A 12,335-nucleotide genomic window follows, 5' to 3' on the forward strand; every position below is an offset into this window, starting at 1 on the left:
AAAAATTATATTATAATGAGTTAATAATATACTTTTAATGATATTAGTATTTATTAGATTTCTTGTAAGTTTGAATAATAATGTTAATTATAAGAAAATAAGCCTATTTTAAGAATTTTAGTTTTCTTGACTTGTTTTAACAGAATGAATATAGCCCAAGTATTCTACCAAATTATATTTTAAAAGTAAAAAATATGTTACTAGTATTTTAAATAATTTAAAATATTAGCATTCATGATTTTCGTATTAAACTGAATATTTATAAAACTATTTTTGCAATATAGATTAAGTAGACGAAGAGTTTTAGTAGTCATTTTAGAAGTTTAGTAATGTTTAGTTTTCCGTATAGGTGACGATTTGTATTTATTCGACATGATTGTAGAAAGATTAAAAAAAGTTAAAAAGTCCAAGTAAGTGGAGTTCCTATGCTAGATTTGCATAAAAAGAAATGAATTGAGGTTAGTTTGTAAAAATGTGCATGTTGTTTTAAAAAAAAGAAGGTAAAAAATAACATCAGTAAATGTTTTGCATTCACTCATGAAATACGTATGGAAGAGAAAAAAAATGCTTTTGACATGAATAGTGTAGATATGAACAATTTTTGACATGTTTCTGAAATGTGCAAAAGAGCGAATATGATATCTGAGAATTTTTTTACATGTGATATGAAAATGATTTGGATCTGTTTTTAAACATATGGAAATGATATGAATATGTTCAGCACGTGGTTTGATATGATATGCATCTGAAAAACCTTTAGCATGACTTATATGTTTTTATTCTGATTCTGATTTTGGTTCTGATATGATGATACTGTAAGGTTGCAACCCGACCAACTTGACTCATGTATTGGCCCGAACCGACCCGTCTTAAACACAATCTGATATGGGCCGACTCGACCCGAGATTGAAAGCAGGTAATGGGAACCCAAATCGTTTACAAACAGATCCAACAAAAACCTTACAAATCCCACTATCCTTATACAATCCGATCAAAACCCAGCATAAGCCAATACAAACAGAGCCCATTTTCTCGAGAATTCATGGATAAATGCACAATCAGGCAAAAATTACAAATCCCCTGAATAAAAACCTTAAACCACTCCATTAAAATTCCATGAATGCTAATGCTGTCAGATCGCTTCAATTTCTAAGCAGAAACAGCACGAGGGTTGCTCTTGCTTTTAGTCTCTGGGCTAGCTTCCTCGTCTTAGGCCTTCTCTCTTGGTTGCTTCATATGGTTGCTCCTCTCTCACGATCCATCTTTTTTTATTGGTTGAAAATATTATGGAGATAGCTGGCGCCGCGTGGTGGTGAAAACCCTAAGAAGAGCGAGTTAAGAAGACTGAAGACGACGAAGAGGACAAGGGCGACGACAGCACTGGACTTGAACTTGAAGAGGGAGAGGTCGCGGCTCGACTCCTTGAGGATGGTCTCGATGCGTTCCATCTTTTTGATCTTAGATTTCTTGGCGATCTTGGCGGAGGAGTCGGTTTTCATCATCTCCAACTTCTTGGTAGCCTTGTCACTTAAGGACCTCGACTTATAGGAGTTGATGCGATAGATGAGGAGCAAGGAGATAGCTTCGCAGACTATGGAAGTGTAGAATGAAATGGTCACGACGGTGAGGCTGTCAGAGTACTTGAAAGAGGAGAAGATCTAAGGAGAGGCCATGGGAATAGGTGGTTGTTTGGATGATAGTAAAAGGTGAGAAAATGTTTTCTTGAGAGTTTTACGAGGTTCAAATCGTTTGACAACTTGAACTGAATTTGAGATTTCTTATAATATCGGTTTTAGCGGGTTCGACCTGCAAGTTGCTCCACCCTATTTTTTTGGTCGGGTCGGGTTGAGCCCCATGGACGGGCCGGGTTCTAATGTTTTCTGCACAGGCCTATGATACTGTTTCACGTGACATGGTTGGTACCAACATGATATGATATGAGTGCACCCATTTTAGAAGCAAAGTGATCTTTTATGTGTTCTTTATTGTGTGCACACTTGAAACTTCGAGAATGAATAAGGAGAAGTTTTACAATATGATACTGTCTGGTTTGGCCACCGGGGATAGCACAACCCTACCACAGGGGTTAAACATGATATATGATATGATATGATATGATACGATACGATACGATATGATAAGATGAAGATGTTAAGTTATGTTATGCCATAGTGTTTTTGAATATGAAAATGGTCTTTGAGTATGAAAATGATATTTGAATATGAATAGTTGGTTTTTGAGTATGAAAAGATTGAAAAGTCGCTCGGATTTTTTGATAACACATTTATGAGATCTGCATATGAAAATAAAATGTTTTGTTACTGCATACCGAACTTTCTGAAAATGCTCATATTTCATATTTACATACTAATATATGTTCTCTGCTTACTGAGTTATTGATCATCCCTTATCTCCATAACATTTTTCAGATAATTTTGATCATACAATTGAGGATCAAGAATAGAAATCATGTATGAGGCTACGTGAACATAGTGGATTAAGCACAAAGATGGTATTTTGGTTGTTGGAGATTTTATTCCGTAGTTCTGTTTTGCTCTGTTGACTTAGCATCTTGGAAGGTTGATGTTAAATTTTAGATTTTTGTGGTGTTTAGATTAATCTTATTGGAGTAGTTGATCTGAAACAATGAGTTGTACGTGTCATTGAAAACTTTGGAGTATATAACTATATGGTTGAAAAATGATTTTGAGTGATAAGGAGTAACTCTCTGATCTATCTGGGACCGAGGCGTTACATACACGCGACTTGTTCCTTATGTGGCTACCATGCGCCGTCGCGCCATAATGCGTTCGATGGCTACACACATCGTACTAGTAGTTTCGCCACCTCAAGATCTTTTAGATCGAACACACCCATCTCACAATCACTAGCACGTGGTCTCCATGCACTATAACAGGTGAAACTAGGCCATAGTCCAGGCCATTCAATGCCAATCTTCTTATTATGTTTCCGTTATCCCTAATTGGTGATCTTAAGGTTGGGAATATGGGTCTCTTTAGGAAATATCTCAGGACAACAAACTACAGTACACCTTCAACATCCACCACATCTAGCGGTGGCATCACAGTTCGCATAGTTGTGCAAACTATAAAAAATCATCATTTAAGACTATGTTATCTTTGTAGGGTATGGGTGGGGACTAAGTTTTTGGTCCCAAAATCAGATTTTTTTTTTCTATTTTTATACTGTGGTTGTTGTAATGTGATGTTTATTGGGAATCTCACCCCCTCCTCATATATTTGACTTTCCTTATATTAATGATATATATGCTTGATTAGGAAAAATAGAAAAGCAACCTACTCAATGCTAAAAAAAATACTCTCGAGAAATTCACCTATTTATTTCACTAAAAAGACCAAGCCTAACACATATTTCTAGATCTATGAATTTACTTTCCATTTTAACAGGTGATGCCTGAGAAGTCATTGAATATGTTGCTTATACAAAATCAATGCTATGAAATAATTCACAATATGACATCTTGAGTCAACATGATCATATGTCCTAGTTGCGTGACGACGAGCCTGTAGGCCATTTCGAATACGATGGCCTTGCCAGCCCAAATGTCACCGGCAAGATCATCGAAAATCATGAAATCTTATGCTGACAGTCTAAAATCGAAGGTCTCCTCCAAGGTGGCGATTTAAATGCGACCTCCAGTTGCAGTTGGAGGTCACAGTTCAAGGTGGCTCAAGTTTTTTTCTTCTCGGAAAAGAGATGGCAATAGAAGTGAAAGAGGTCCGGTTCACATTGGTGCTAATAGGCGTTGGTGTTGGAAAAATTGCATTACAGATTGGAGGGAGAGAAAAAGTCATTCCCGACCTACTGAATTGATTTCGCCTCAATTAGTATTATTTTTAATCTCGATAACGTTCCGGTACGATTGTACAGTAGTGATACGTATATTTATAAGGATGAATGAAAAATAAGTATAAAAAAAATAAGAGTAAAAGACTCATATTTACGTAATTAGACATATTACCCACTCCCCTCTCCTCTATTTTGTCTTTTAGTGTAACTTGGTAGGCTGGACCTAGCCTTCAGCAGGTCGGATGTTTTATCCTCCACAATTAGGATTCACGTCAACAATTGCTGGGGGGCTGTTCTCTATCCCTTCGATTGTTATATTGGATCAGAAGTACATAATGGTGAGAATGAATTTGAAGGAAGACTTTGCCAAAGCTTGGGAGAGGGAAACTAGATAAATGGAGAGGCGGGCGTATCGAGTGTTCAAGAGTGGACGCCAGAATTTAACGAAAGAGAGGAATCCTCTTTGGCACCGATTTGGTTACTCTCCTAGGTCTGCCTCTTCACTTATTCCCAGCATTTATGAAAATATTTGCCAGTTCGATAGGTCGATTTTAAAGGCCGATAATGCAACTCTGAATGAAAAAAGCCGAGTTGTGCGTGGATGTATGTGGAGGTGTGGCCAAGACTTTACTTGATAGATTCTGGATTGGGACTTCCAAATCGAAAGGATTTTGGAAAAGGGCTGTATATGAGAAAGTTTTGGTATTCTGCCAGGTTTCTAGGCATTAGGGTCATCTTCAAGGTGCCTGCAAATTGATAGAAAAAACCAAAAGGATTGAGATCTAAGAAGGGCAACAGAGATGAGGGGAGGACAGTCAGTCTACGATGGATATGGAAGGGCGGGAGAAAGAAAGTGTGGTAGGGAAAGAGAGTTAATGGTAGGAAAATAAAGCTAAGCCTCATACCTTGTAGGAAAATATGGAAAAAGGAATGGACGAGATGAAAACTGGGCAGTGCAGCAAGAAAGGAAACCAATTGTGTGAAACCCAAAATTTAAGTATTGAGAACCAAAAAAGACTAGAAGAAGTGGTAAAAATCGACCTGAAAGATGATAGTGATCGAGAATGTAGTAAAAAGTGTGAATCTCAAATGCATGGGCAAAGAGGACTGCCAGTGCTCCATTCAATCCAAGGAGGATATCTCTATGGTTGTAGACATAGTGGTGGTGGAATCTGTGCAGAAGGATAGGAAGGACGATGATGGCAATCTTATAATAGAAATCAGTCAAGGACTGAGATGTTCAAATTCTTTTTCGTCCTTAGAAGACCAAGATGATGAGAAAGCTCTGTTGAAGGCAATCATTACTAGCAGAAAAGATTATGAATTTGATTTGGATAAACCTTTAGTACTATTGAAGAAGGAGATCAAGTTGAAGGGTAAGAAGAAATCTAGCAACAACCATAACCATTTCCATTAAATATCTCAATGATACCAAATATCTTAGTATGAAACATTAGGTGAGTGGGAAATATGGCTTCAACTGGCAGATTAAAAAAAATTGTTTTTAAACATAAGCCTAAGGTAATTGCTCTGTTGGAACCATTCATTGCCAGTTAAAAAGCAAGCAAGGTCTTTGGTTAGAATGTTACGTTTCTCTAATTATTTTCCAATGAGGATGTTTATGGAAAAATTTGGCTGTTGTGGGATGAAGAAGTTGAGTTTTGTCCTCTACAGATTACCAATCAAACTATCTCAAGCGTGGTGAGTTATCAACATAATGAGTTTATCCTTACATGCTAAATGAAATTATTTAGAAAGGAGGGTTCTTTGGCAAGACCTAAAGAATGATCTACAAATACAGAATAAAATATGGATTGTGGCTAATGACTTCAATACTATCAGGAATAATTCTGAGAAGTTGGGAGGTTTGTTAAATCGAGGGTGGCCATTGAAGACATTAATTTTTTCATAAACGATTGTAGTTTAGTGGAGGTAGCTGGTAGGGAAAGGAAGAAACAAAATATGAGTGAGATTGGATAGAACATTGATTTCTACTGATGTTCCTAAATCTTGGTGTAGTATCTATAAAAAACATGTTCTGATCGTTTGTCCCATGTTAGCTACTGAAAATCTAAGTCATGTCTCCTATGGCCCGACTCCATTCAAATTCTTACATATATAGGCCCTACCCAAGGAGTTTAAACCTTTATTGACTATCTTGGCAGGAAAGCAGCTTATGGGACTGGTTTAGCGAAGTTGGTATTTAAACTAAAGAGTCTAGAATAAACAATCATTTGGAGGAGTTGAGCAAAGGATGCAGAAACTAGAAGAGGACATTCTAGAGTTAGAGGTAGGGTTGTGTGAGAATCAATCTAGTCAAATGGAACAGGAGTTGTGTAGAAAGAAGATAGAACTTTATACTTGTTTACTGTAGGAAGAAATACTTTCTAAACAAAAATAAAAAATAAAATGGCTGCAGGAAAGGGATGCTAACACCAAATTTTGTCATGATATCACGTAAGTCAGAAGGAATAAAGCCCAATAGCAAAAATGAAACTAGATAATGGTAGAATTCTGGAAAGTTCGGAACAAAAACATGAGGCTGCAATGGGCTACTTTGAAGTAACCCTTACTTCTAATAGTTCAGTGGAAGACTTCAGGTTCTTTTTTTTTTAAGGTAGAATAAAACCATTCATTCATAACAAGATATTACAACTTTGACTTGAGACATACAAAATACAAGCCAACTCCTGCTTTTAAGGCCCCCCAATACACAAATTTATTTGTGACTAACATGGTCTAGTCTATTGCTGTAACTCTCTACAGACAAACCATCTGAGAGACAACACTTTGTCCTAAGACATATTTAACAAACCCACCATTCTGTCCTAAGAAAAAATTAAACAACCCCACACTTTGTCTAAAATAGAGTAAATGACACACTCTATGGAAAAAATCCAAGAGATTATGTGTTTTCTTATTTATTTTTATTTTAACCTAAAGCAAAGGAAATAACAGAAAATGTAAAAGATATATGGGAAAATAGTGAATTACAGATTGAAAAGCTGTGGATCCGCATTTTCAACCTTAGAGGAAACAAACACCGAGACTGTGGTGGCGTGTGAGGGACACGCGCCACCTTGGAAGAACGGCAGAACGTCAGGTCTAAAGAAACTGATGGCTTTGGTCCCAAAAAAGCCGCTTGGGGCGGCGATAGAGCTCCCCTTGCGATGGCGCTTAGATGTCACACACACACACTTTGGGCCACGCGTGTGGCTCACGCGTCGCTCTGTTTGACGAGATTCTTTGTCCATCTGAAGAACCGATGCCTTGGGAATCTTGCGGTGGGGTGTGTGGTGGTAGCCTGGCTCTAGAGAACAACAGATTTGCATTTCGCCCTACTGTGAATGAAAAAACAAACAAAACCAGAAAAATAAAAGAAAAACTAGAGAGAAATGGGAGGAAGGGAGGAGGGAGGGAGGAGCCAAAGCTCCAACCCCCCTCCTCTGGTCTAAGTCTTTTTTTTTTTTTTGGATTGGGGGGTTGTGTAGAGAGAAATGAGAGAGAGCGAGAATAGGGTTTTTTGAGGGGGGCGAGGGCGGCTGTGGAAGACTTCAAGTTTGATTCTCTTATAACCCCTGTAATCTCTCAAGTGGAAAATTATATTTATGCAAGCCACCATCTATGGAAGAATTAATTACTACAAGAAATAAAACCTATTGTGGAGATTTTCTTTATTGTTGGAAATAATATCGCCACAATAAGTATTAAAAATTCAGCGACCTCGATGTCGCTGCAAACTTTTAACATCAAGTTTCGAAACTGGCCTTTTGCATCAATGTTTTCACTAATTTCGATGGAAAAATTCGCCGCAATAATTAAAAACTTGTTGCGACATAAGTGGCTCAATGGAATTGGTGTTTTAATGATAGATCACTCTGGCGCCAAAACGCACCAAAAGTGTCCCCCTCAATTTTCACCTATACAATCCCCAATATCCATCTTTCTTCCCCAACTTCGTCTTCTCTATTTTCATTTCCCTTGCAAATTAACCCACCTGTCTCACGACTGTCCTTTACCATCGAAAACCACCCCTACCAGATGCCTCCATCAATTTGCCTTCCACAGAAGCTACTGTCCTAGATTTCCTCCGAATGTGGTAAACATCAGTGATCTGTGCCTCCACCTTCTGCAATTTTTGGTTCAAAAATCTGGACTCCCAAGTGAAATAGGTTGCTATTTTTCTCTCATTTCCCATCTATTTTGTAGAACCACCATGCTTATCGTCCTCGTCAGTAGATCATCTCTACTCCACCGTCTCTCTCTCTCTCTTAGACGTTCATTGCAGTAGAGTAAAAGTGAATAAAAAATGGCAACTAATATGCAGCAAAGTAAGAAACGAAGAGAAAGACTAAAAGTAGTGCTTTTAACCACTTGTTGCGACGAAAAGTGGCGCTGCAAAAGGGCCATTTTCTTGTAGTGTATAAAGATAGCTGTAAATGCTATATGAATGGATAGTAGCCTGGGTCCAGATGGTTTTGGATCTTATTTTTTCATGGAATGTTGGGACATTATCAAGGAAGATTTGGTTGAAGCTGCCTCATAATTCTTTCAAGGCGATATTTTGAAAAGACTTTATTCAGCCTCTTATATAGTGTTGATGCCAAAAGATAGAGATGTGTTGAACTTTTCTAAGTTTAGATCCAAAGTATAAACAACACTACATAAAAGGCGAGTTCATAGTGTAACAAAAGGGTGCGAGGTGGCAATGTTATGATCGAAGTTGATATAGCTAAGGCATATAACAAGATTGAATGAGATTTCTTGTTGGCAGTACTAAATGAATTTTGTTTTGCAAAAGCTTGGATCAAGCTGGTGTCCAACTGTATCTCATCTTCATGGGTTTCCATCATGAAAGGGACTTTCTTTAAGTCATCACGTAGACTGAGACAAGGAGACCCGTTGTCCCCATATCTTTTCATTATAGCATAGGAAGTCCTAAGTAGATTAATCAATCACTCTTTTGATGCATGGGCTATCGGTGCTTACTAAGGTCTATGAGACTATCCTTTGGGTACACATTTGATATATGCAGATGACTTGGTGGTGTTTTCTATTGGATCTCAATCTTCTTTACAAGCTCTAGCTATAGTGTTGGAAAAATATGTGGATATCAGGGCAGATGATTAACAAAGAAAAATATGTTATATTCTTTCCTACTAAAGCCACATTGTCCAGAAAAAGGACTGAGCTGAATGAATTTGTATAAGAATGCCATAAATAGAGTTACCGATGAAGAGACTTGGATAAGAGGCTCTACAATAAAAATTGAGTTGTAGAAGGAACACACTGAGTAAATCACAACAAGCTCGTGGAGCTTGTTTGAGGATGTTGAGGGCACAACCGAGTTTGCAGACATGGTTAGGATGGCGGGAGTCAATGTGGCCCAAACACTACTTCATATAGTCAGAAGTTTTAAGGAATTAATTAAGAAACACATTAACATCGAGTTGACGAATCTCCCAAACTTTAACGATGGCAACGATGAAAACAAATCGAATGCTTGTAGGTTAGCAGAGAGAGAGCCTTAGAGAAATCAAGGCCATCAACTTGGTTAAACTGCTTGGCAACCAAGCGAGCTTTGATTTGAGTTGCTCAAGGGAGACGTCGGCTTTGAGTTTAACTTTGTAAACCCAATTGGAGCTGATCACATTCATGTGAGGTTGATGAGGAACTAAGGTTTGTGCATCATTGCTGCCCAGAGCTTCTAATTTCTCTTTCATAGCTGTAAGCCATCTTCGATATTGTTTAGCAAAGATAATAGTGTGTGGGATGAAAGGGACATCATGAGAGACATGTGCAACATGCAAATTCTAGTACCTTGGGGTTTGGCTTGCGAATGCCATCCTTGGCCCAAGTGAGCATATGATGTAGAGTGAGGACTTTTGAAGGTGGAGAAACAACGTGATTTGAAGGGATAGAACCTGTAAGACTTGTGTTCATGCAAGGGATCAAGGTACGGTCATTAGGTGTAAGCCTGGCAAGCTCAATGTAGGTGACAGAGACTCCAGACGCTTAGGTGTGCTTAATGAAATAAGGGGATCATGAGTGGAAGGTGGAAGAGCAGTGGAGGAAGCATCATTAGGATGAGAAAATGATTCACAGTCGGTAAATGAGCACAAAGTAACAACATCTTAACCATATAGTTGTGTTGGTGAAACGTACGTGTGAGAATCGCAAAGAAAAAACTCTAGAAGAACACTCTAGAAGAACACTTCCATTTAGTAACCACTTCAACATAAAGAAATTCATAACTTCCACTTGAGATCTCTTAGGCTTGAGGGAAGAATGGATTTAACATTTAAGACTCTAACTATGAAAAAAAAAACATAATGCCTATATGTCTAATCCTAGAGTGCCATGTAGCGACCATAAAACACCTCTAGTAGAAATGTCTAAGACCCACCTCCTTAAGAGTTTTCAACTCATCACTTGGATGCTTGACATATGGCATCCACATGGACTAATGGGAAGTCGCCACCTCATCAAGATTATGCCACCTCATCATGGCCTTGCCATGTCACCCTCCACTTCAGCATGAATAGTAACCATACCTAGACCTAACCACCCACAAACTCAACCTCAAACCACTCTTGGTCAAGCACAAGATGCTTTAGGACACATGTCTTACACTAAGGAATGGAGGACCAAAAGGGACTAACAACCACAAAAGGACTTTCTGCTTTGGCCGGGTGTCCCACTCACACAACAGCCTCATTTGTTTAGTTTTTGTTGCCTCAAATTCTCTTAATCCGCCATACAGATGTACATGAGGATGAATGCCAACCCTAAGACCAACCACAAGCCATTCAAGAAACCTTAGAGCCCTCTCAAACTCTCTCTTGCTCACTGGGCACATTCCATTCTCTCCTCAATTTTCTCTCAAGCTATCTCTCCCTTACTCGCCCACTCACAAAATCATTTCCATCAAACATTTTCTCTCAATCTCTAGAGCCCACCTACACAAACACACTCAAAACACCATCATGCCAAAAAACTCACACCTTTCTCTAACAACCTAGACTTGGGAGTCTTGGTTTTAGCCTTCAAGGAATGAGCCTATTCTCTCATGTTCTTTTTTTGCTTCATGTTTTAATGGCTAATCAAGAGTGTACTTGATGATGAGTTTTGATGGTCGAATATGAAGTTATTAATGTCAAATTTTTCGGGTGTATGAGTTTTTGTTTTGATAACTAAAGGAAAAATGGTTTTGAGGGTAAAAGATCTAATTTTGAACTAAGTTTTGGATACTTGGTTTTGATAAGAACTCATGAAGGAAAAGGATACTTTTATGATGTTTATGGTTGATGTGAATTTGAATTGAGATTTAAAGTATGGTCTAAGATTCCTATTCGTGAAAAGGTTGAGTCTTTTGATTATGATATTGTTATATGGACTCAGTTGGAGTAATATCAAGAGTAATGTATGTTTCTTATGTTTTATGGCCTTAGATATCGGTTCACTTGAAGTATGATATAAGAACCATTGTAAGAAATGTGTTTAGAAATGTGGAATGCTTGGTTATGTTTCAACAAAAAGTTGTGTTGATGGATTTGATAATAGAACTTGTTTTGTATCAAAGAAATGGAAATAGAAATAAAAAGGGCAGAAGTTGATTGGTGTTAGGTTAAACACCGTGGGGTATTAGTGTAATTTCAAACTTCACTAAGGGCCTAATTTGCAAAGTCAAACATCTTAATCAACGTCAAACTTGTGTGTGATCGCTCTTTAATAATAAACTATCAACACTATAGGTTAACTAAACCATGCTCTTTTGTAGACAACAAGCCAAACATGTTTTAGTGATGTTAGCAACTTCAGGTAAGTTTTTCCATGATGATACTTACGAATGCGTGATCTACGATTGTAAGTTATGCAAATTGTTCAACTTTCGTGTTGTATACTTCCTACAATAGTTATGTAAATTATACATTTATGTATTGCACATAATAACCTTTAATTCTTGTAAGATCACATTGTTTTCAAAAGAAGAGTGTATGGGTTGATTCACAATTCCAAGTTGGGATGGGATTGGACATTATCCTAGTGAAACTCGTCTAACCACTTTAGAGTGCTTAAGAATGAAGTGATATCTTCTAGATTGATGCTGGGCATGAGAGCGTAACGATCTTGGGTTAAAAGGCTTAAGGTAAAGGACGATTACGCAAAGCCTTAACTAATTCTTGAGATAAAGTCACTCTGGCAGACGTTACCCGTAGGTCTAGGAAAGGGAATCATGATGTGCGTATGAATATTTAGGGGAGGTCGTGGCATATAGTTGATATGAACAATAAGGCTTTTGACATTCAAAGATGAGGAATCTGGAGGACTTTATCCTTTGAAAACTTACATAATTCATGCATCTATTACTTATGTGATAATTATCAATGCATACATTCATAAGACTTGCTATAAAACTAACTTACTGAGATTTAAAAATCTCGCCGTAGTAGTCCCACTACGATGCTGATTTTCCAGAACCACAAATTTTGCAGATTAGTTTG

Source organism: Juglans regia, chromosome 4, assembly GCF_001411555.2.
Source record: "Juglans regia cultivar Chandler chromosome 4, Walnut 2.0, whole genome shotgun sequence".
NCBI classification, from domain to species: Eukaryota; Viridiplantae; Streptophyta; class Magnoliopsida; order Fagales; family Juglandaceae; genus Juglans; species Juglans regia.